The sequence below is a fragment of the Heterocephalus glaber genome, unplaced genomic scaffold (genome assembly GCF_053883595.1).
Source record: "Heterocephalus glaber isolate CG9 unplaced genomic scaffold, H.glaber_assembly_v1.0 deba00001472, whole genome shotgun sequence".
NCBI lineage: Eukaryota > Metazoa > Chordata > Mammalia > Rodentia > Bathyergidae > Heterocephalus > Heterocephalus glaber.
The window spans coordinates 79,548,606-79,575,576 of NW_028258315.1; the positions used below are offsets into that span (position 1 = coordinate 79,548,606).

Consider the following 26,971-nt stretch of genomic DNA (forward strand, 5'->3'; position numbering starts at 1 on the left):
TTTCTTAATAGCTGTATGACAGCAACAGCAAAGCCATAAAACAAGTGCAGGGTTCTTCTGACCTCCAGGCCTCAGGCAACTGCATAGTTCAAGAGCCTGAGAAATTGGCCCTGCCCCAAATCCAGGCTGTAACAGAGGGAGAAAAGTTTTTAGGTAAGTTTTAAATAAAACATTGTGCCATAATGACTGAAGCAGAAAAGGGAGACTTGTTCTTGTTCAAACTTTTTATTCCTTCCTGAGAATACTTAGAAAGAGATGGAAGGATTGGGGAAAAAATGAAATAAACCAGGAATTGAGGATCTTTGAGTCATAGTGATTTTCAAGCTTGGCTGTTCATTACAATGTCTGGGAAGCTTTAAAATAAAAGCCAGTGTCTCAGGACCTCATTCTACCTCATTTAATTGGTTTGTTCTGAGGCCACTGCAGTTTTAATGCCTCAACAGGTGATACTAGTTTGTGCTCAGCTTTGTGAACCACTAACAATTTTTTCCTTTCAGAGTTGGAAATTGTTAGCAATCTAGTCATTGTTAAAGAGAAATGGCCACCGTGCTTTTGCCTGCTAAGGAAAAAAATTAAGGAAAAAATAATGAATTTGACTCCAATTGTAATTTTAATTTCAGATGACCCTTTGGGTTTTAAATAAGTGCTCAATAAATAGATACAGTGGCATTTCTATATATATGAGTAGCCCCTAAAGGTCTATGAAAAGTGGACTGTGTCGAATGTGTTAAAGGGTTAGTCCCCCCAGGGAGGCGCTATTAGGAGGTGGTGGAGCTTTTGAGAGGTGGGGCCTGGTGGGACGCCCTTAGGTCGTTAGCATGCCTTCCAAAGGGATTGTGGGACCCTGGCCTCCCAGCCTTTCTCTGCTTCCTCACTCATGATGCCAGCAGGCTGCTCTATCGCTACCCGCATCTAGAGGCCTCAAGCAATGTGGTCACTTGATCCTAGACTGGAACCTCTAGAACCAAGAGCTAAATGAGACTTTTCTCTTATGACTTAATTGCCTCAGATGCTCTTAGCATAGTGATTATTATGGCTTGTGTTTAGAAGCCCCCTAAAGTCTCATGCAGGTGAAGTGGGGCTTTCTTTTTCAGAGGTGGTTCAATCTGAAATGTGTGATGCTGGGGTTAAGGGCATGTGATTAATAAACCAGTGAGTGATTGGTTTGGCACCGCCCTAAGCTTGGCAGTCTGGATAAAATAAGAGGAACAAAAGACGCTGTTTGCTTTTGCTACCCTGTGAGCACCACGGACTGTTTCTCTTCTGTGACACCTCTCTGCTGTGTGCTACTCTGCCTTGGAGACAGCTGACTATGGACAAAAACCTCTACAAACTGTGAGCTAGATAAACCCTTTCCCCTTTAACTTTGGGTGTTGGGTATTTTGTCTCAGCAACAAGAGAAGACAGTGATAGAAAAGTGTTTAACACAAAGCATCTCAATTACTAATCTATTACATATACAAGTACAGTAGATCCTTGACTTATGAACTTTATCGGTTTCTGAGGGCTGATTGTAACTCAAGTTGGTTGTAAGTCAGTACACCTGAGATCTGGATGTTTACCTGGGTACTTGCTATAGTTAACAAGGGCAGGTGAATCTTCCATTAACCTAATTAACCCAAGTTGTTCGTGTGTCAGGCCGGTTGTAACTGGAGGGTCCACTGTATAAAGTAATAAAGTATTGACTAAATTATTCATTCATTTAACATAGTTTTGACTGAGTGTCTATTATGAATAAGGCTTTGTGCTAGTTCTAGGGAATAAAACAAATGGGGTCTCTACCATCATGCATCTAATTTGAGTCAAGAAGGGAGAAAAATATCTAACAGATAATCACAAAAATAGTAATTAATTTTACTCGTGATGAACACTTGGTAGTAGGTAAGTTTGTTTGGATCTCCAGTTCTTCCCCTGACCTTCTATGCTTTGGAAATTCTCTCTTGGCCCTAATGCACTGCTCCAAGTCTCCAGAGGGATGCTGTAGAGACTTGAAGCAATCTCTCTTAGCTCTTCTATCTCAACCCCAGTCTTTGGCTGCTATTGCCTGGCCCTTAACGAAACCACTTATGCTCAGAGAGATTTAGCTCATCTCTCTTGCCATGCCAAGGCTTCAAGGCTTTGGCTTTTACTTGTGGAAGGCCTGTACACCTCAGGATTTCTGAGAACTTCTTCCCTGCCCTGATCTTTGACATACTACCCCCTTGGTGAAGAGTCCAGGTAAAGAGCTGGTAGGTAGAAGAGAGTTGATCTATCACAGGGGCTTCTAATTTGAAGCTGACCTTCTAGCCCACACACAGCCATTAACTTTTGTTTTGATTCTTTCTACACCTGTGTGTGGTACATCCCTCCTCTTTTCACTGTTCTTATGGGGGTGAAAGCAGTTTTGGCTCTGTTCTTTCTATGGAAAGGATTTTCACCCTTAAACTTAATTCTCTTCATTCTTTGCATCCTCAGTTCACTGAAACTATGCTTTTGTAACTTTCCTGGTTTATTGTTGTTGGGATAAGAAGGGATAGTCTTTCATGTCTCCCTAATGCTAATTGAAAGTAGATGTCTTGAATTCAAATCTTTGAGACATAACTTGCGGGCAAAGGTTCAGATGAATTTGGATTTAAATAAAGAAGAAGGTAGATAAATTATTAATTTTTCTCCTATAAAATTTATTTCCTTAGTATGTACTGGGCATTATTCTAGGCATTTGAAATATAACGAAATATGTTCCCTCCCCTCTTTAAAAGTATATGTTTTAGAGGTGATAGACAAGAAGAAAATCATATATGTGTAAACATTTAGTTTTAGATAATGAAAAATACATTGATGGAATGAAACAGGATAAATGGATATATTACACCCACTTATGTACCATCTTAGCCCTGAGTGGCCTTATATACATACATATCCACCCCACTGTGATTACTTACCTTGCTTCTTTGGATACAACCTAGAAATTCCTTATCCTATTTCTCGAGTTGTAAACTAACACAGCCACTACTTCAGTCTAAAGAGATTCCCATACATGATGCCACTAAAGATGAGAGGTCCCTATCCCTGCCTTCCTCGGGAAGCTTGAAGCCTCTGGCTTATTCAGCAGCTTCCTGGAAGGACTTAAAACATTGTGGAACCTCATAGCCATTAGGATGACTATCAGAAAATTCAGAACTATAGGAAAATCCAGGGGTGTAGCTCAGTGGTTCTGCCACCTGCCTCGCAAGTGCAAGGTCCCAAGTTTGATCCCCGGTACCAAAAAAAAAAAAAAAAAGAAAGAAAGAAAATCCAGAACATAACAGTTATTGGTGAAGATATGTAGAAGTTGGAACACTTTTGCACTGTTGTTGGGAATGTAAAATAATATAGCTTCTTTGGAAAACGTTATGGTGTTTCCTCAAAGAATTAAAAATAGAATTAACATGTGAGCCAGAAGTTCTGCTTCTCCATATAAATAGAAAAGAATTTAAAGCAGGGATTCAAAGAGACATTTGCATAGCTGTGTTCACACCAGCATTATTCTTAATAGTTAAAAGGTAAAAGCAGCCTAGGTATCAATGATGGGATGAATGGAAGGGCAATATGTGGCATATATATGCAATGGAATATCAGTCAACTATAAAGGGAAAAGAAATCCTATCATATACTGTAACATGGATGGACTTGGGACCTTATGCTAAGTGTAGAGGCCAATCTTGTGTATATGTAGAATAGTAGCTGCCAGGCACTGAGGCGGGAGTTGGGATTTGTTTAGTGGATACAGAGTTTCAGCTTTGCAAATGAGAAAATTCTGCAGATTGCTTGCATAGTAATGTGCATATGCTTCCCACTATAAACTGTACACTTAAAAATGGCTAAGATGGTGAATTTTATGCCATGAATATTTTACTGCAATTAAAAAATAAACTTTGGGGTATACTTCAATAATAACAGGAGATTGAAAGGAGTCAAGAGATAAATTGCTCACTTTTTCCCTTCCCATCCCCTACACAGTCACACCATTAGGACAGCAGTAAATGTATTTAGCTTTTCTGGACAGTTCTGTGAGATCGAGTATCCAGCTATTTTTTAATTGAGAAACTTTGGCCTGCTCAGTAACTTCCCTCCTTCTTGGCATACATTTTCATTAATGATTTCACAACCCTATTATATTCAATCTTATGTTCTAGGATTTTATCTATCACTCATACATTTTAGCATTTGGTTCTTGAATTAAATTTCATTTTCTAGAAATAAAATAAATTTTATTTTCTAAAATAAAATTGCTACATTGTATGTTCAGGACAAATACTTTAGGAGAGAAGTCATTTGGGCTGAAGCTTGAATAAGGAAGCAGAATGTAGATATCTTTTAGAAACACATCTCAAAGAGAGGTGCCAGAAAGTGCAAGGACCTAGAGGTGGGAGCAAGCTTGGCACTTCTGAGGATTGGAAGCAGGATAATGTGATGGGCCTGAAGTGAGAAAGGAGACAAGTGGCGGGAGGTGAGATGAGACAGGGAGCCTTATCTCCAGCAACTCAGGGCCTTACATTTTATACCCGCTGAAAAAGAATCTCACCATCTGAGCTACAGCAATGAAAGGACTTTTGTGCCTATAATAACAATAAAAAAAGTTTTGGTAGGGTTGGAAGAAAATGTAAAAAGGTACAGCTGCTGTAGAAAAAAAAAGTTTGGCATTTCTTCAAAAATTAACTCATATTAATTACCCAGCCATTGCACTCTGATATATACCTCAAAGAATTATTCTATGCAAAAGAATAGTATCAAAGAATTTGAATTCAGTAGCTTCCCATTCTCATCAGCTAATTTTGTGTTACATCAGATCAGTTTTTCTCTCTTGCTTAAGTTAGGGTTGGGAAGCTTTTAGGAAAGCCTGCACAAATGTGAGCAAGGCAGGGTTGTGACTGGGACACGAAAGTCTCCTGCCCCACATTTTCTGGAATGTAGGCAGCATGGTGTCTGAAGCGTATTCTTGGGGTGGCGATGTAAGGAGTGAACCATGATCTTTGAAAGGAGCTAAGGAAAGAATTCCTTTGGCAATGAATCCACAAGGATTTGTTCACTTTTTCCTAAGACAAATGCTAGTGGCCTTGTTCAGTGGTCTGTTTGTTTTTATAAATCACACAATACTATTCCTGCAAAAAGAAGAGTTAAGATCAGAGACTATGCAAATGCCATGAGTGTAAGTGAGTTTCAGGCTGTCAGAAGTTAAGGATCACCTCTGGGCTCCAATGCATTCTAGACATTTTCCCTCTCTTAACTTTCTGAAGATTAATCAGTACCTCTGTAAAATGGAAACTATCCCATAAAAAGGAAACTGGGACAGAAAGCTACTTGTAAAAATGTATCTTATTGAAAAATAACATGCTCAGGTTTGGTAAGTTAGAAGTTTAACTTTTTAGCACTTGAATATAAAAATAGGTCAAGAGACATATTAAAATAGATCACAGTGCAGGCTGTTTCCAATGTCTGTCCCGGATAAGCCTGCAGCAGCATGTCATAGATAATATGGGTTTTCTTTCTAGGGTGTTTTAGCTATATACAAAGATAGGTTTAAGGTGGCAGTCATTCATAAACCAATGGATGATAGTGGAATTCTTTAATGTTAGTTTCTTCTCTCATGAACCCAGCCTACCATCTCTTAATAGCCCTCTTCATCTTAATCATCATCTGGAAGACAGGTGGCTCTAAGTACCTACAGCGATGGCTTTTGAGGCAGAATACTGGTTACAAAAACTTCTCTTCTATAACTATTTTCCTTGGCTATTTAGAACATTCTGGTATAAACCTAAGGAAGTAGAGTAAAACAATAAATTCTAAAAGGGTAAATTAGAAACAATATGTTCTGTACTTACTTAGTGCAGTATTTTAGAAATTGAATTTATTACCAATACTTGAAGGGTGGAAGATTGAACATAAATACCAGGTCCCTCAATTCCTTTTAAAAATTGGAAAATTGTAATTCTGGCATTGCAATCATACATGACCACAACCAGCTGTTGTTAGTCAGGAACTGCTCTCTTCAGAAGGATCAAGTCATTACTAGGAAAAAGAAAGTTCTTTATATCATTTTCTCCTTTGTACCAGGGGATTGTGGTCTGCTTCCCTTGCCTGAATCTTATAGAAATTTGAGTTGAAGATCTCAAATTAACGAATGTAAATTGCACTGGAAAATGGAGCTGGCTAATCAGTATTCAGTTACAACTTTTCTAAACTTCAAGCCCTAAATGTGCAGATCTAAGTCTGTACAAGTGTTCTCTCTCCACCACCCATTTTGTTCTGTGTTTGCAAGTAGCTACCATAGGACAACAGCTGATTTGACTCAGCCTGGAGAGGAGATTGCAAAAGAAACATGTATATTTTCTATGTAATTATATTTCTTATGGGTATTTGTCTCCGGATGTCTTTTAGATGGTATGTGACCCATGGAAGGAAGAAGCTTCAGGCAGGAGAAAATAATTATCCTTCTCCACATTGCTATGGTCTTTCTGGAGGGCAATTTGTTAAGGAGTTTTTAATAACCTTTAAAAGCTTGTATATCCTTTGACCTAGTAATTTCATTCCTGGAAGCATATGTTGAAGAAATAAGCCGAGGTGTCCTCAAATATTTATTGTGATAGTATTTATAATTCCAAAAAATTAGATGTCAGAACAAATCTAAATATTCAACAGTAACATAAATTATAGCATATTCTTACGAAATGAAGCTATGTAGACACTGGAAATAATGTACAAAAGAAAATGTAATGGTGATGTTAAAATCCATGATATATTATAAAATGGACAAAAGTAGAGAGATGCTAACTCTTTGTAAGCCACATTTGTTTGATAATATGCAGGAAAAAAAACCCAACCTGAATAATTTCATGACAAAATATTAATAGTAATTATTTAGAACAATATAAATTTTAAATCAGGAAAAACTACTTACTTTAAAATCCTTTTCTCCTATCCCTAATCATTTTTCTCCAGATAATATCTTCTCTCCAATCCTCAACAACTGGAGCCAGAAATGTAAATAAAAATGTCAAAGTAGCCAGTAAGTGATTGACATTAGAGAACCTTTCGAGAACCATGGTGCTTAACTTCATATTTCAGTGTATGAGCTTGGGCAAGCACTTAGCCTCTTTGTGCCTCAGTTTCCATCTCTGTGTGCAAGAATATTCATAGAATTTTTTGGTAAGGATTAAATAAGTTATTTTAGAGCACTGAAAATAGCACTTTGTATATTTTAGGTACTTTCATCTAGGTTTATTAAATATATCAAATGTAATTTGTAATAGTAGTGACAGAATTGTAAAATTTATTGTGAAGTTTTGAGGACCTTTGTCTCCCATGAATTTTTAAAGTGATCCAAAGAATTTATTGTCCACCAGACTTTATGGAGAAGCCAGAGTTATTGGAAGTGGTATTGACCACCTGTGAAAGTGTTTCAGCATATTCTACAGCATTTTCTTCTGGAGCTCCCCAAGAACAGGAGAGGGTACATGACTATAGCTGGTGTTTGTTAAGATTTTGTAGGGCATCTCTGAGTGTGAGTGTTGTGATTTAATATATCATTAAAGTTAGGGATGCTGTAAACTCAGGTCAAACTGCCTTGGTGCATTCTTGCCATCTAAGAGGAATCTGGAAACTTATCAATGTATCACTCAAGTGGCAATGTTCTGGGGCCAGATTTAAAACAATGTTAGAAATTCTTCTAACCATATACTAAACACAATGAAGTTAATGTATGTCTTTTTTTGTGCATGTGTGCCAGGAAATGAACTCAGGACCTTGCACCTAGTAGGCAGGCAGGCATGGTGCCACTGAGCTAAATCCGCAGCCCTAATGTATATGTCTTATTATGCAGAAAGTAGGAAAGGGGATTCTCTTTATTTTAATGGAATATGTGCATTTCCTTACTCAGAAATATACATGCATCTGAGGCTTCTTGCTGTCAAGGGGCATAGAGCAACCATACCCAGCACTTAGTACTTGATGTATTATAAGCAGTTAATAAGAATTTTTAAAATAGGAGCAATGAGGTGACTAGGTCTAATATTTTAAGTAAGAAATCAGCATTTTAAAATTCTAGACATATAACTTCTAATTTTAGCATACTGGGTATTTCCTGATCTCCAACCTTGTAACTACTTGACCTGTATGCCCTCAGGGTCTCTTCCAAATCTAGGCATAGTTTTAGCTTCAGACAAATACAGTAAGTATATCTATACGCAAACGAAGCCTAACATCAACATTTAAAAAATACCAGTTTCTGGAACTTGCCACATAGGTTTCTTTGCATGTTATGTACAAGTGCTGGTACATGTGCAGTAGTGCCTAATACACTTCATGTTTGGGTATTTGTATGGCTTTATGGCTCATTGCCATCAGGCTTCTATTCAAATGTCACCTTATTAAGGGAAATTTTTCTACCCAGTCTAATAAAAGATCAATTCATTCTTTCTGTCTGTCTGTCTCTCTCTCTCTGTCTCTCTCTCTCTTTTTCTGTCCTCTGTCTTTCTGTCTCTCTGTCTGTCTGTCTGACTCTCTCTCCATGTCTTTGTCACTCCCTGTGTTTTAGACCTGGGTTTACTTTGCAACTTAAAATTTTCTAAAATATTAAATGTGTAATTGTTTGCTTATTTTTGGTCTTTTGCTAATCATTAGAATGAAAGCTTAATGAAGACAGGTACTTTATATAATTTGTCTTTCTAGGACTCACTAGAGATTGCTTAGTAAATATTTGATGGAGAAATAAATTGTTGGATGACTGTATTGGGAGCCAATATGTTTTAATTTTTTCTAATACATAGGAGACATTGTCTCAGGTTACCTTCAAAATAGCTCTAGATGGTGAGAAGTATTACAGATTTTAGAGAGAAAATACCCAGAGAGGAGAAGCAATTGTGAAAGTTTACACAACCCGTAAGCAAGGAAGATCTTGTCCAAGTGACTGAGACAGTTGGGCCTCCCTGCCATTGGAATTGTTTAGCATCCTGATTTCTTTATGACTGGGGTTCGATTTTGCCACCACCAGTTCTTCTAAGGGGCCCTGCCAAAGAATGGAGCCACTATGTGAGTGGAGTTCCTCCATGTTCACCACTTGCCTAAAATTTAACCACACTTGCTCAAATGGGGATCCTGTCCAGTTTCCTACTGCTGCAAGTCATACTTCCAGTCAAAGGGACGCTCAACTAACTTACCTAAGGAGCATTCATTGAGAACCCCTGTGATCCAAGCTCTGGACTTAGATGTGAGCAATAAGGAGTTATCAGTTTACCATAATCAAATCATCTCAACACATGAGGCTTTGGGGAGGACATTCTGAATGTAAACCATAACACTCTGCCTCTGTTCCCAAAAGACTCATGCATATCTCTTTATGCAAAACACATTTAGTCCATCTCTAAGTGTTACCCAAGTTTTAACAATTCCAGCATTGCTGAAAAATCCAATTCCAAAGTCTCCCCTGAAACTTAAGGCAAACACTTAGCTGTAAACCTCAGTAAAAATCAAAAGAAGTTAAATACTACCAATATACAATGGCACAGGATAAACATTTCCATCTAAAAGGGAGGAAGAGGAAGATAGAAAGGAATGGGATCAAAGCAAGACCAAAATCCAGCAGGGCAAATATTAAACATTATAGTCTGTTATGATTTCACCTCTTTTATTTCTAATTGTATTTATATGAGTCTCTTCTCACTTTCTCTTGGTAAGTCTGGAGAGGGGCTGATCTATTTTATTTATTCTTTCAAAGGACCAGCTCTTTGATTTGTGTGTGTGGGGGTTTTGTCTCAATGTCCACTCTCATCTATATAATTTCCCTCCTTATTTTCAGTTTGGGGCTGGTTTATTGTTGTGTCTTAAGATGTTTCATAAGATTGTTTGAGCTTGCTCTTTTTTCCTAATGTGAGCATTGTGATGAATTTTCCTCTTAGAATTGCTTCATAGTGTTACAGAGGTTTCATTGAATTGTACTGTCATTGTCATTAAAACTTCCAGAAATTTTTAAATTTCTTCTTTAATTTATTCTGTGACCCATTGTTTGTTTAGCAGTGTATCATTAATTTTCCAGGAGCTTTTTTGCCTTTTTCAAAATTTCTTCTATCATTGATGTTTACTTTCATTGCACAGAGGTTTGATAGTATGCATTGGGTAATTTCTATTCTTTTATACTTATTTCAACAGGCTCTGTGCACTAGTATGTGATCTATTTTGGAAAAAAAGTAACGTGCTGCTGAAAAAAATGTATACTCAGTTTAGAGGGGTGCAATATTCTGTATACATCCATTAAGTCCATATGTTCAAAGGTGTGGTTCAGTTCTGAAATTTATTTATTTATTTTTTTGTTTAGTTGATTTAACTCTTTGTGAAAGTGGGGTGACAAACTCTTCTACTATGACTGTATTAATTTTTTTTATCTTTTAATTTCAGCCACTTTTGTTTTTTAAAGATAGGTGCTCCCGTATTTGGTACACATATGTTTATCAATGTTATCTCTTCTTGTTGGATCATTCACTTAACTAGTATGTAGTGACTTTCTTTGTCTCTTCTAATTAGTTTTAGCTTGAAGTTTACCACGTCTGGTATTAGAATTGCTACCTTTGTTCTCAGGTCCTGGTACTTTAAATGTTGTTTTCCATCCTTTAATTTTTAGTCCATGAATTCTTCTTTGGATTAGATGCATTTCTTGAAAGTAATAGAGTGTTGGATTCTGTTTTTTAAATCCAGCCTGCCAGTTTGTATCTTTTAATTGGAGAGTTGAGACCATTAACATTAAAAGATATTACTGAGATGTGTTGGTTCCTTACTATCATTGCCTTCTTTATCTGTTGGTATATCCTTTGTTTTTCTTTTCCTCATGCTTTATTGTTGCTGTTTATCCGTTGACCTCACTAGTTTCCTATGTCCAATTCATTATTTCTGTTGAAAATATTCTTAAGTATTTTCTCTAAAGCTAGTTTAGCTCTCATCTTTCTTCTAAGCTGGTCTCATTCATGGAAATACCTTTTTTCTCCATCTATGTTGAAGGGTAGCTTTGCTGGGAAAGTTAATCAGGATTGAAAGCTATGTGCTCTTAGGGCTTGAAATACTTCACTCCAAGCTCCTCTGGCCTTTAGGGTTTGTGTTGAGAAGTCTGCTGTGATTCTAACTGGTTTACCTTAATATGTGATTTTTTTTGTTTTTCTCTGGCTACTTTAAAAATTTTTTTTTTTTGCTGGATATCTGGTAATTTAATAAGGATGTGCCTTGGTAAGCTTCTTTTAAAATCATAATTGATTGGTGTTCTGTAAGTGTTGCTTACTTGCATTTTAAGGTCTTTTCTTATATTGGGGAAATTTTCTTTCATGATTTCTCTAAATATGTTAGTGAATCCACCTGTATTATCCAGAGTTAGTTTTTCTCTAACTCTGATTAGCCTAAGATTGGCTTTCTTATTGTCATCCAGTAGCTGCTGGATAGTCTTCCTTTGTTTTGTTATTTTCTTTATAGCTTATTTGAGTTTTTTTTTAATCATAATTCATTATTTTGTCCTCAATATCGGACACTTCATACTGGTCATTCATACATTTCTGCAATGTATGAATTCTGTAGTTTTTATTTTAGGTATTTCTGTCTGACATCTTTTTGAGGATTCCATATCTTTGTTGAATCTGCCATTCAAATTTTGAACTGTTTTGGTTAGCTTGTCCAGGTTTTTACCTATTTCCCAAAAATTCACCATGGGCATATTGAGTGAAATTACTGTGAACTTTTGATTCATTTCCACTTTGAACTTATCTATTTTCTTCATCCCATCTATGAACTTTTCATAGACTTCTGCTACCTGGTATTTGTTTTCATCTCCCTTTGTGACCCCTTGCTCTGCCTTGGGAGAGTTGGAGGAGTTTGGTAATCTTATATTTCCTTGCTTCCTCATTCTCCTATGTGTATCTGTGTTTATTTTAAAAATTATATGTGGCCCCTACTTTTTTCCCCTCATTTTTTTTTTGAGGGGGTACTGCACGTTGGGGATTAAAGAAGTGAGGAGAGTTTGTGGCTTATATGGAGATTTTTAGTAGGATGTTACCTTCCACGGAATAATTTTCAGGTTTGTCCAGCGCTAGTACATACTCTTTCTGTTATTTACTTTAAGCGATTTTTTTTACTCTGCCCCTTTGTTTTGCTGAAAGAATTACTTCTGATCATAACAGCACCTACAGATTCAATCGTACAGTATTTCTATATGATATTCCTTGCGGTACATTTCCTTTCCTCTTTTGTCTATTCTCTGTGCACATTATGACAGTTTATTATTTGTGGATTAAATATTCCAATGAGACATTGCATATGTGATTCCAAAGTAGCTTCTCTGCCAGAGAGTTTGAGTGTTCACCTTCCAATAACTTTTCTGATCCCCTTCCCATAATACTGAAGCTAACTCAGACTCAGGACTTCTTTCTCCCAGGTTTAAGGCATTCTTGCAGAGTCTGATCCTTTCCAAGTACTTGGGTTAGGAAATCTTGCTGTCCTTCTTCCTGGGTGTGTTGGAGGATACTGGCATGAAATTGCCCACTGAGTCAGGATTATTCTTATGCAATCAAATCAGCTATAGCAGTAATAGGCTAATCTGATACAGTGGTATCTATCAGGGCTAGTTGAGAAATAACACACCATGAGACCCTGTTTTGGGTCTCCCTTTAGCCTAGAGGAGAAATCAATGGTTTGAGGGTAACCATCTTCACAACAGAAATCTTTATCCACAGTTAATGTGCTTTAAATATGATGGCTATGTCTCTCTAATAGTGAAAAACAGCATTCAACATTAATTTTATAGAATTAGTTATCTAAAGCCCAGGAAGTCAGGGACTGGGTAATGCTAGATGGGGGAAGAAAAGACAAAGAAGAAAGAAGAGTTTTTTAAAGTCCTCTGTTCTCTGGTATGGGGAGGAGAAAATAGGAGGGGTTGAAAGATCCTAATGATGGTAAGATAAGGGTATGTTATATGTTTAGAATGGGATAACAAGGAAAACAGTATAAAATTAATATTGAGAAATGGGGTGGGAAATGACTGATACAAACACTAGCCTAAAAGTTAAAGGGAAACAAATGAAAATGGGGACAGGAAAGAAAGAAAAATTGAGAATGAATAAGACATAGAAGAAAGAAGTAAAACGTTGTGAGTCACGTGGAACGTGCCGAATCAGCCCGCTGCAGACAGGCAGGTCTGCGGATGCCTTAGCAATGTCGTGAGTCTTGCGGAAGGCACTGAATCAGCCTGTGCCCGACCCAGCAGCAATTCACTGGACAACCCCCCCCCCCCCCCCCCGCCTTCCCCCCGCACTCCTCTGTACAGCCACCTGGTTCCACACTACAAAGACACAGAGGACACCGGACCGCCAGACCACTGCACTGGGTAAGTTGGAGTCATCTTCACCTCCCATCAGGACCAGGACTGTCTTCAGGGGAAGGGCAGCTAGAACCTGCAATACAACTCTGCAGAGTTCAACCCTACAGGAGGACAGGGAGCTCAACTTGGGACTTGCAGCCAGAAATCTGCCTGAATCTCATGGGTCTGCAACTAGTTTGCTGAGACTCATTGACTTATATCTGCACACTGCAACCCACGTTGTCTATTGTGACAGCAGAGACATACCCTGAAAGAGGCCCTTCATCTTCATGGTTATGTTTTATTCCCAAAATTAGTTTTATTATTTTGTGTTTTTTTCTCTTTTCTTTTCTTTTGCTCCTCTTATCTTTAATTTTTTCCCCTACTCTTTGCAAATATTTGTTTTTCTCTCCTTTTTTTCTTTTCTTTTCTTCTTTCTTTTCTCTTTTCTTTCTCTCTCTCTTACACTCATTCTCTTGCTCTCCCACATTGTTCATCTTCCCTTTTTGTCCCTGTTTTGGTCCTCAGTCAGAGTTCTTCTTTATTTTCCTATTATTCTCTTTTTCCTTCTCACCTGTGTCCTCTGGCCGTACTACTAACCTTCCCCTATCCTGTTTCCCATCTATTCCTCCCTCCCCAACCCCTTCTAACTCCCCATCCCAAAGGGTAAAGTTGTTATATTGAAGAGTTTATTCACTATATGTTGGGTTGGTCCTCGATCTTGATTTAAGTCACACAGCTAAAGGTGATAGACTAATAATTACCACAAAATGCCATTTTCAAAGATGTACTTGATGCAGTGGTGTTGCTGATTGTATCACTTGGGCTAAGGTGTGGGTATTGATCTGGTCAATGAACCTTCCTAGTATAAGGAAAAAGAGATAGCCTTAGAGTCATTAGAGACTCAAAATTTAAAGACCAGCTATATCTGGAAGACACCTCTGAGAAGCAATCATTCCATAAGGGTTCTAATTACAAGCAACAAAGATACCTACAATTAGCAATTTCAAACTATCAACCAGGAGTTAAACCAAGGACAGTACCAAAAACAAAAATGAGAAGACATTTAAGCAAGGCACAAACTCAGACTTCCACCCAACCAAGGATAAATCCTGGAGGAAATGAGATGGAAAAGTCCCATAACCAACCACCTGGATACCCTGAACTGATAGCACAAGAAGTAACAAAACAGATGAACGAGGTGCTAGAAAAATTCAAAGCAGAAATAATCTCCCAGATATCCGCAGATATGGAGAACAGAGTGAAAGACCTGATTAGAGGATCTAGAACAGAAACAGATATAAAAATAGATGAGCTCAGAAACATGCTGGAAGTCATGAATACCCAGCATAAGAAAGAAATAGAAACCATGATCACCCAACATAAGAAAGAAATGGAATCCATGAAACAGATTCAAAGAGATATTCAGGAGATTAAAAACTCCATTGAAAGTATCCACAGCAAATTAAGGGAATATGAAGATAGAATATCAGATATAGAAGACAGGATCGCAGTTAGAGACTATGAAAATAGAGATTTCTTAAAAATAGTAAGGGACAATGAGAAATTAATCCAATAACTGCTAGATGATACAAAGAAGAATAACATAAGACTGATAGGAGTCCATGAAAATATAGGAGAAAGCACAATTGATATAAAAAAACTGTTCACAGAAATAATAGCGGAAAACTTCCCAGACAGAGGTAGAGAATTGGACATACAGATAAGTGAGGCATATAGAACTCCAACCAGCCATGATCAAAAAAATCTACATCTAGAAATATAATAGTCAAGATCCCAGAAACCCAACAGAAAAACAAAATCCTACAGGCAATTAGAGAAAAGAAACAAATCACCTACAAAAGAAAGCCCATCAGAATCACAGCAGACTTCTCAACACAAATCCTCAAATCAAGGAGAGCCTAGAGTGAAGTATTTCAAGCCCTAAAAGAAAATAACTTCCAACCTAGACTCTTGTATCCTGCGAAATTGTCTTTCAAAATTGATGGGGAAATTAGATACTTCCACCACAAAGAACACCTGAGAAACTTCATGAACACCAAACCAGCACTACAAGCAATTCTAAACAATATCCTAGAAAAAAGCAATGAAGGCCACAACTCCATGAGGCCCAACAGAAGGAAGCCACCAGGCAAGGAAAGACACTAAAGGGAAAGGGGGAAAAATAAGAAATAAAAGAGCCAACAAGAGTAAAACAGCATGACAAGGATAAATCAATATCTATCAATTATAACCATCAATGTCAATGGCCTCAATTCACCAATCAAAAGAAACAGACTGGCAGAATAGATTAAAAAGGAAAATGCAACAATATGCTGTATAAGAGAAACACATCTAACTGAAAAAGAAATTCATAGACTGAAAATAAAAGGATGGAAAACAGTTTTCCATGCCACAGGAACCCAGAAGAAAGCAGGGGTAGCAATCTTATTTGCAGACAAAGTAGGTTTCAAACCAAAACTAATTAAGAGAGACAAAGATGGTCACTACATCCTTGTGAAGGGAACAATCCAAGAGGAAGAAATGAAAATCATACATATATATGCACCAAATATGAATGCCCCCAACTATACAAAACAAATATTAATAGACATGAAAAACCAAATAAACACTAACACAATTGTAGTGGGGGACCTCAATACCCCACTATCACAAATAGCCAGATCATCTAGACAAAATGTTAACAAGGAAATTCTAGAACTGCACCAAGCTATTGAACATATGGTCTTAATAGATGTTTACCGAGTGTTCCACACCACAAAATCGGAATACACAATCTTTTCAGCTGCACACGGGTCATTCCCCAGAATGGACCACATGCTATCTCACAGGACATGTCTAAGTCAATGTAAAAGAAATGAAGTATAATATCAAACCATAGTACAATAAAATTGGAGATCAATAACATAAGAAACCACAAAACCCCAACAAACACATGGAAACTGAATAACACTCTCTTGAACAAACAATGGGCCACAGAAGTAATTAAAGAAGAAATTAAGCAGTTTCTACAAGTAAATGAAAATGCCAGTACAACATACAGGATTCTATGGGACACAATGAAAGCAGTTCTAAGCTGGAAATTCATAGTAGTGAATGCCCATATTAGGAATGCAGAGAGAACTCAGATAAATAACGTAATGCAGAACCTCAAGCTCCTAGAAAAAGAAGAGCATAATGAATCCAAAGCTCGTACAAGAGAGGAAATTATAAAGATTAGGGCAGAAATCAATGCAATGGAGACTAAGAGAACAATACCAAAAAAATCAATGAATCAAAGAGTTGGGTTTTTGAAAGAATAAATGAAATCGATAAACTTTTAGCAAACCTTATCAAAAAAAGGAAAGAAAAGGCACAAATACATGCAATTAAGAATGAAAAGGTAAAGTCACAGCAGATCCAACAGAAATCCAGAGGATCATCAATATCTACTTTGAGAACCCGTACTCTAATAAAATGGAAAACACAGAAGAAATGGGCAGATTCCTAGATATATATGAATTGCCAAAGTTAAATGAAGAAGATATAGAAATTCTAAACACCCCAATTACAATGAGTGAAATTGAAAATGTAGTAAAATATTTACCAACAAAGAAAAGCCCAGGTCCGGATGGCTTCACTGCTGAATTTTACAAGACATTTAAAGAGGAACTAATGCTATTACTCTTTAAACTCATCAAGGAAATTGAAAGGGAAGCAATACTTCCAAATTCATTCCTGGAAGCAAGTGTTACTTTGATTCCAAAACCAGGGAAAGACCCAACCCCAAAAGAGAACTACAGGCCAATCTCCCTAATGAACATAGATGCAAAAATCCTCAACAAGATACTTGCGAACAGAATACAGAGGGTCATCAAGAAGATCATACACGCTGACCGAGTCAGATTTATCCCAGGGATGCAAGGATGGTTCAACATTCATAAATCAATAAATATAATATACCATATTAACGGAGTCAAGGACAAAAAAATATGATCATCTCAATAGATGCAGAAAAAGCATTCTACAAAATCAAGCACCCGTTCATGATAAAAACCCTACAGAAAATTGGAACAGAAGGTCTTTATCTTAACCTGATTAAGGCTATCTATGAAACACCAACAGCCAACATCATACTAAATGGTCAAAACCTGAAAACTTTCACTCTAAAATCAGGAACAAGACAAGGATGCCCACTATCACCACTCCTGTTCAATATAGTTCTGGAAACATTAGCCACAGCAATTAGAAAAGAGAAAGAAATAAAAGGAATAAAGATAGGAAAAGGAGAAGTTAAATTGTCATTATTTGCTGACGATATGATACTTTACATAGAACACCCAAAAAACTCCACCAAAAGACTTCTAGACTTAATTGACAGATTTAGTAGAGTAGCCAGATACAAGGGCAGCACTCAAAAAACAATAGCCTTCCTATACACAAATAACAGACTCACTGAGAGAGAAATTAGGGAAACAATTCCTTTTACAATAGCATCCTAACAAATGAAATATCTAGGAAGCAATCTAACAAAGGAAGCAAAAGACCTCTACACTGAAAACTACAGCACTCTGAAAAAAGAGATCGAAGAGGATACAAGAAAATGGAAAGACATCCCTTGCTCCTGGGTAGGAAGAACCAATATAGTGAAAATGGCCATACTTCCAAAACTACTATATAGATTCAATGGAATTCCAATTGAAATTCCAACAATATACTTCACAGAACTAGAGAAAACAATCCAAAAATTCATTTGGAACCATAAGAGACCTAAAATAGCTAAAGCAATTCTAAGCAACAGAGACATGGCTTGGGGTATCACAATCCCCAACTTGAAACTATACTACAAAGCTATTGTGATAAAATCAGCATGGTACTGGCCAAGGAACAGACCTGAGGATCAGTGGAATAGATTAGAAGATCCAGAAACAACTCCAGACATGCTCAGCCACCTCATCTTTGACAAAGGAGCCAATCACCATCATTGAAGGAAAGATAGCCTATTTAATAAATGGTGTTGGAAAAACTGGATTTCAACCTGCCAAAGATTGAAACTAGACCCATACCTATCACCATGCAGTAAACTATGATTGAAGTGGATTAAAGATCTAAATATTAAGACAGAAACACTAAACTTGCTGGAAGATAAGTTAGGTAGAACTCTTGAAGACATTGGCATAGGATAAGACTTCATGAACAAAACCTCAGCAGCATGGGAACTAGCAGAAAGAATCAACAACTGGGATCTCATCTTATTAAAAAGCTTCTGCACTGCAAAAGAAAACACCAACATAGCTAACAGACAACCTACAATACGGGGAAAAATAATTAGCAGATGTACCTCAGACAAAGGACTTCTATCTAGAATATATAAAGAACTGAAAAAAATCAGACCCCCTAAATTCAAAAACTCAATTCAAAAATGGGCATGTGAAATGAACAGACATTTCTCAGACAAGGAAGTAAAAGCAGCAATCACATATATGAAAAAATATTCACCATCACTGGTCATTCAAAAGATGCAGACGAAAACAACCCTGAGATTCCACCTCATCCCAGAAAGAATGGCTGCTATCAAGAAATCAACAAATAACAAATGCTGTCAGGGTTGTGGGGAGAAAGGAACCCTTCTCCATTGCTGGTGGGAGTTCAGACTGGTGCAACCACTGTGGAAATCAGTATGGAGATACCTCAAAGAACTAGGACTAGAGGGCCCATTTGACCCAGCTATTCCTCTGCTGGGTATCTTCCCCAAAGAATTAAAAGAATCATACCACAGTGATATATGTGCACCCATGTTCATAGCGACACAGTTTGTAATAGCTAAAGCTTGGAAGCAGCCCAAGTGTCCATCAACTGGAAACTGGATAAAGAAGATGTGGTTTTTTAAAAATAAAATGGAGTACTACTCAGCCATAAAAAATGAAAAACTAGAGTCATTTATAGCTAAATGGATGCATATCAAGGTCATACTCTTAAGTGAAATAAATAGGACACACATGTGTAAATACTGAATAGTTTCACTAGTGTGAGAAACTGATAGTGTAAACAAGGGTTAAAATGAGTATAATGAATAATTGATAATTTGAAATAGGAAAAAAGGTCCAAAGATGAAGGAGTGAAGGGAGGGGAAGGGAAAAGGAAAAGAGGGAAAGGAAAAACTGAGAAAGAAAACAAAATGGAAATGAAATCTATGTAAATAGGGACGGTCGGAGGGAGTGAAGGGTTCACAGGTAATGGGGAAAAAAATAAGAACCAGGATGAAGAGATATGGGTAAAAGTAGGAGGGTTATAAAGGGACAAAGGAGAATTCCCTTACCCTCTATAAACTATATTGGTAGAAAAAAGGCAAGAGGAATAGAAGCACACATACATAGACACACTCATAACAAAAAAAGGGTAAAAGAATGGGATAAAAGTGTGGGAAAAATGTATAGAAGGAGAAACAGTAAAGAATAAAAAATAAAACATTTGAAAAAGTAAAATAAAAATAACTGAAAAGCACAGTCAAGTAATAGTAGAGAGTTTTCTATATTTTGGACATGTGGCTCTTTTCCTCAGGCTAGGGTTAAATAGTAGAGCTCAAGCCAGGATGAGTCTCTGTTCACACTGGAAGTCTAAGGTGGCAATCTGCCCCCAGAACAGTGCTGGGTCTAGAGATCTTATAGTGGAAACACCGTGCCAGTGTGAGCTTCCAGCTGTGTAACTCGGGCTGAACTTGACCTCTAATTGCAGCAGCCTGGTCTGTGTTCACCAGCCCCTGCCCCCAGCAGGACTCTTCCCAGTCTGCTCTCCACTGCCAGCAGTCTCCCATGACAGTCCTTCCCTCATCCTTGCTGGGAACTTGACAGTGCAAAGCAGCCAAGGGGCTCTCTAGGACCCAGATTCAAATACTCAGCCCTTCCCTACAATGGTGTCCCTGCCAGCTTTTGCTCCTTGATTATAGCTGTTGACCCTTGTACTGAAGTCACTCACCAACTGTTGATAGTCAAAGGTCACTCTGGAAGCAGTGTCCTGTGTTCTCCTTGCTGGTCCCAACTGTAGGTGATTCTTTTGATTCTAATGCAGTTCTCTGGTTTTTTTGTGAGCCAAGAAGTTGCTAGTTTCCCTTTGCTTCCCAACTGGCAGCTAGCTAGCCACTGTTGCCAACATGGTGTAGTCCTTTCTAGGTAGTGTGGTCAATATTTTCTGTATCACTTAATACTATTTTCTTCTCCTCTATAAGTTCCCTTGTGGTTCCTAGGTATCCTCCACTCACTTCAGTTCCTCTCTAAGCTGTTGTTTCCTTTTTTTTCCCCCATTAAGTTTGTTGGTACATTTAAGGTATAGAATACAGTTATATTCATTATTGGGATCTTGTACCATTACATGGGTATCTTGGGTCTTATTTTTTCCCCTTCCCCTGCCCTCCCTTCACCCCCCCCTTCCCTATTTGCAAAGTCTTTGTTTCCATTTTTTTCCTTTTCTCATATTTTTTCTTTTCCCTTTTTTCCTTTCCCCTACCCCTCCCACTTCCCCTGCACCTTTAGACCTTTTCTTCCTGTTACACAATATCAATTATACATTTTTAAAATTACAATATCAAGATCTAGGAGACATTACCACAGATTTTACAGAACTTAAAAGGATTTAGAAAGCATATTTCAAAAATCTGTTTTGAAATACATTTGACAACTTCTAAGAAGTACCTTGGAAGACAAATTAATGAAACTAACTCTGGAGGAAATATAAAATTTGAATAGCACCTATTAAAGAAAGTATATTCCTAGCTTGGAAACCTACCTGTATGACAACAGCAGGCTCATAAACATTTTAACTGATCAATTATATCAAACAAAGCAGAAAAAAGAAGGAACACTTCTCCCCTCATTTTAGGAACTCAACATTGTGCTAATCCTAAAACTGGATAAAGATAATAGAAGAAAAAAGTATGAACATAGATAGAAATTTGTTTAACAAAACAAACTATTGGAAGTCAGATCTGGCAGGATGTAGAAAGTGGTTTTGTTATAGGGATGGCAGTGTTGGTTCAGCATTGGAAGATCCACCCCCAAAAGTCATCATTGTAACAGAGGAAAGGAAAAAGCCATATGATCCTGTCACTAGTTGGAGAAAATGTATTGACCTAAATTCTACAGCTGTTCATGGTAAAAGCTATCAGGAGACTAGAAGTAGAACAGAACCTTTGCAACAGATCAAAGACATGGACTCCATACTTCCAGCAAAAACATATATGAATGGAGAGATACAGTGCTTTCTCCCCAAGGTGGGGAACAAGGACAGATATACCTACTCTTCATCTGTCCATTAAACTTTGAAAGATAGACCTAAACAAAAATAGTCTGGCAATAAAATGGCACAATTAGGATAGGATTGGCAAGGTAGAAGCAAAATCGTTATATATAGATGAAGTGATCATCTACAGAGAAAATACTAAGAAATTTGTGGGAGCCCCTAGAACTTGTATTTGAATTTAGCAGGATTAGAAAACACAAAGTATATATAAAAATTCAGGTCTATGTATACTTGCTGTAAATGAAGAATTGGATATTGAAAATTAAAAGTTATGTAGGAGTACAAAGGACCTAGAAAAGTAAAAAGAAAAAAAAAACAGTGTTGGAAGACATTTAGTACCTAATTTTAAGGCTTCCTCTAAAGCTATAGTAATCAAGGCAGTGTTGGTGTAAGGAAAGACATATAGGTCATTGGAATAAAGCAGAAAATTTGGAAATAGCACCACAGATATATAGTCCACTGAGTTTTGAAAGATTATTTAACATTAACAATTTATAGAACATAAACTCAATTTAAGAGCCGAGGAAAAAACCATGTTTTCAGCAAATGGCACTAGAACATCTGGTATCCGTATATAAAAAATTAACCTCAACCCTTTATTTCCATACATAAAAATAACTTGAAAGCATCTATGAACCTAAATATGAAAGACTAAAACTATAAAACTTTAAGAATAAATTATAAGGGAAAATATTTATGAATTTAGTGTAGGGAAGAACTTCATAGGATACAAAAAACATGATGTATAAAAGAAAAAAATTGATAAATGAGATTCCATAAAAAATTATAACTTTAAACGACATCGTTAAAATGAAAAGTAGTCCTTAAACAGACCATATTTACAATGCATATAACCTATGACCAGAATATATAAAGAACTCTTACAGCTCATTAATAGACAACCCAACTAAAAAGTACACACAAGAAGATGATAAATAGCCAGTACAGCACAAGGAAAGATGTGCAACACTAGAATCGGAAAAATACTAATCAGTACAATAACAAGATTGAATTATACACTCATTAGGGAGATGAAATTAAAAGTTTTAAAAGCCTTGTCATGACTTTTCTTTTTGTTGGATTCTCCCCCTTTGCGTTTAATTTGTCACGCTCAATGGATTCATTCTGCTGGGCTTCCTGGGGTTGTGATCCTCATTGTCTTTTCCTAGGATATTGTCCAAAAGTTTTTGGAGTGCTGATTTGGTATTCATGAAGTTCCTAAGGTGCTCTTTGTCATGAAAATATCTTATTTCTCCATCAACTTTGAAAGATAGTTTTGCAGGGTACATCAATTTGGGTTGGAGGCTGTTTTCCTTTAGGGCTTCAAATACGTCATTCCAAGCTCTTCTTGCCATGAGCATTTGCATCAAGAAGTCTGCTGTGATTTTGATGGGCTTTCCTTTGTATGTGATTTATTTCTTTTCTCTCACTGCTTGTAGAATTTTATTCTTCTGTTGGGTTTCTGGAATCCTAATATATGCCTATGTGTAGATTTTTTTTTTGATCAAGGCTAGTTGGAGTCCTATATGCCTCACTTATCTCTATATTAAGTTCTTTTCCCCTCCTTGGAAAGTTTTCTGCCATCACTTCTGTGAACAGTTTTTCTATGTCATCTGCATGCTCTCTTGTTTCTTCATTGGTTCCAATCAGTCTTATGTTATTTTTCTTTTCATCATCTAGCAGCTGCTGGATTGATTTCTCGTGGTCCCTTACAATTTTAAAGCATTTTTTTCTTTTTCTGGTCACTAATTGCAGTCTTATCTTCTATATCTGAAATTCTGTCCTCACATTGGTTTATTCTGCTCCATAGACTGGAGTTTTTAATCTCCTGGAAATCTGTTTGTATCTCTTTTATGGATTCCATTTGTTTCCTATGTTGGGAATCCATCATGTTCCTCAGCTCCTCTATTTTTTTTATCTGTGTCCTCTCTAGATTTATTAATCATATCTTGCACTATGGGCATAATCTATGCTGTTATCTGAGAAATTATTTCTGATTTCACTTTTTCCAGATCCTCTTTTGTTGCCAGTTCAGGGAGTCCAGGTGGCTGAGTATCTGAGTATTCCATCTCGTTTCCCCTTGTGGTTGCTGTAAGTGATCTGGAAGTCTGTTTTTGAGGCTTGTGTATATGTGTTCTCATTTCCATGGGGTGGGGGGTGTTTCTGGCACCCACAGGGTTCACCTCCTCTGCCCTGGGAGTGATGGAATGGCAGCCAGGGATCCTCCTCCTGGGTGCTGGGATTGGCTCATCTCCTCTGCCCTGGGAGCGGTGGAATGGTGGCTTAGGAGCCTCCTCCTGGGTGCTGGAATTGGCTCACCTCCTCTAGCTGTTGTTTTCTAGCTGTTGTTTTCTAGACACTTTGTCTTGGAGAATTTGAATTGCTGGCACTCACTGCTACACCATTTTGGGGAAAAATTTCTTCTAAAGGCTCAGAGAGCATTTATGTTCCTTTGACTTTGTAGGCCTATGGTCTTTATTTTCATTATTATTTTATCTTTGTTCTAATGGAGGATGTTTCCATAAGAGTTATAATAATCCATTCAATAAATAAGACAGACACATTTCTGCAAAGAGCAGTGTATTTGATTTTTCCAGTTCCTAAAGACTTAACAGAGCTCTTGGCTGGTGTGAGGCTAGTAGGGAATCAACCAACTCCACAGTCTGTTGAGGTACAAATCCTGAGTGTTTTATTAGACCTGTCTTACCCCTTACCCTCTGTAGAAGAACTGAGCAAATAACATTTCAGACTCTGTATTACTTCATATGCTGTGAGGAAAACAATACTGATGAGGTATATTGGGGTGATTAATTTTGTCCTCTATGAATAATGGATGTGAAATAGGTGTGAGATTTTCTGACGTTATATTTGCCTGACCCTCTGGCAGTCAACTCCTTGTTCTGGTTCATTTTGTGTAACACCATGGTAGCACCCATCCATCCTTTCAGGCTAAGCACACTGGAGCATTTCTATAAGCCTAACTGACTCACTTTGAGGTGATTTCCTGTTCAGAGGTATTGGCAGAGGAGGTGAAAGAGAGGTCAAATATAGGTGTAAATTTATGTTTGCAGATGTGTATTTGAATATATTTCTTTTCCTTTTAAGTTTTAAAAAATTAAAAAACTGATTGTATTTTAACATCTGTTAGGGAGACAGTAGGGGAAATCAAGGTTTTTATATTTTAAATTTAGAACTAATATGCATAAAGAAACATCTGGAACTAAAGAAATAGTTGCAGATATGAGTTCTATGTCCATGGACAGAGGAAAGTTTTCCTTTCTTCTCTCTTTTTCCTTTCTCTTTTCTTTAATCTTCCCATCTTATTTCTGCTCCACTTTCCTTTTTCTTCATACTTCCTTCCTTTCTTTTCTTCTATATTCTCTTTTCCCTTCTCTTCTACCTCTTTCTTGCTCCTTCTCTTTCTACTTTCCCTTCTTCATTTCTCCTCCTCCTGTTTTATACCCTTCTATTCCTTGTTTTCCTTCAAAGTCCATGATCATCTCTCAGAGAAAAAGATGTCATGTTGCATACTTGCTCCTTTAGGCAAGTAAGCATAGTGTCCAGAGATTTTTAATTATTACAGTTTATCTGATTCTGATTTTCAGCTTTTTGCTGAGCACTTTTAGTAAGGTTGCCTAGAAATCACTTCAGTCTCTTTTTGATCATAGTGTGCTCTATTATGATGACAACGTGGTGTCTGATTATAAGAGTGTAGATACTGTACTGAACTTCATTATGCATGTCACATTCTTCTCTTATGGTTTACAGCTTTATGACTCATAAATAAAACTCAGTGAGCATACTTAGAATCTAAGAAATAGATAGACAGCATATCATACACATGGTTCCCATCTCCTAAGAAAAGATTTTATTAACATAATGTACTTTTCATATTGCAATTTTATTCTTGTTTATGGCCAGGGTTGTATTTTGTCATACTGATTCATTGATGCAGATTTACTACACTGATCTTTGATTACATGGAATCATAGTGTATTAAAGGTAGAAGGGAGATTTGGAGATCATCATATATCAATGTTAGCATTTTATATAGGGATACCCATGTTCAAAAGCCATGTCTTGGCCTAGAGCATGTATGTCTAACTCATGGGCTGTGAGCAGTATGCATCCCTGGACAACTAGTAATGTGGCTTCACAAGATCATAAACTTTTAACATTATTTTGTGACTTTATTAATATTTTTCATGATTTGATTGTGTGATGCTCAAGTGCAAACTGCATAGGCAACAGTAGAATACTGTGTTGGGAACATATGCTAACTCTGCCTCTTGTGCCTGCCACACACAGTGGAATCCAAATCCATATGTATCAGATGGTATATTTGCTTGTGTGACTTGGTAGATAAAATGTAGTAACTACCAATAATACCAATAGTATTTCAACTTACCTATATACTTATATACATTAGTTATATTATATTATATGTGGCCAAAGACAGTTCCTCTTCACTTAGTAAGGGGTAGGCAAGCCAAAATGTAGATGTCCATAACATAGTTAATTGATTACCAGTAGATGCCAGAGAAAAATCCAGGTTACTGATTACTATTAAATGCAGTTGTATTGTTTATTATCAGTGGAGGCTGTCAGAGCATTAAGAAATTGTGAGTTGGGCAGGTTGTGATAACTAAAAATGACAATATGATGAATACAAGTGTGGATTCCACTGCCAGATTGATTTAGGTTCAAATTCACACCACTGCGTTCTACATGATTTAATTCTCTCTAGGCTTGTATGTCCCCAAACATAAGAAAAAGGAATTAAAAGCAATAAAATAAAAATTCTTTCCAAAGTAAGAGAATTAGGGAAGTGACTTTTAGATGTTAAATATACGATTAGTTTTAGTTGCAGTTACATTACTGTTATTAACATTAGTAAGTGTTGGTATTATACTCGTTGTTATAAACATTATACTTGTCTTTCCAAGAGTACTTCTTGCTGTGGGGTTAAAGGCATATGATATTCTATAAGTGAGAGTTTGTTTCATTTTAAGGTTAGAGTAAGTGCGTTGTAAAGACACTGAGAAAAATACAGGGCAATCCTGGAGAGTAGACCATTATGGAAGCAACACTGAGAAAACAATCTTCTATCCCAAGTAAATTAAAACTATTTTAGGCCACCCATTTATCATCCACCCATCCATCCAATCCATCAGTCCATTGATTCATTTAAAAAATTAATCATTACAGGGTGTTATGGTTTATATCCAGTGTCCCCCTAAACTCTCATGCACTCAGAGGCTGGGCTTTTGGAAGATGGTTAGATCAAAAGGGTAGTAAACTCATCAATGGATTGATGCCCTGAGTTCATCAACT

At 37.1% G+C, this 26,971-nt stretch overlaps 1 long non-coding RNA gene across 2 annotated transcripts in view; it reads left to right on the plus strand.

The window, feature by feature from the left end:
• Positions 1-610: 610 nt before the first annotated feature.
• Positions 611-26,971, plus strand: part of LOC110344509 (uncharacterized) — a 59,803-nt gene continuing 33,442 nt past the window's right edge. The window contains exon 1 of one of the 2 annotated variants that reach the window (XR_002387109.2): positions 611-1,070. This is a non-coding gene — a long non-coding RNA (uncharacterized LOC110344509). The remainder of the gene's footprint in view (positions 1,071-26,971) is intronic. The other variant, XR_002387108.2, reaches the window with a different exon arrangement.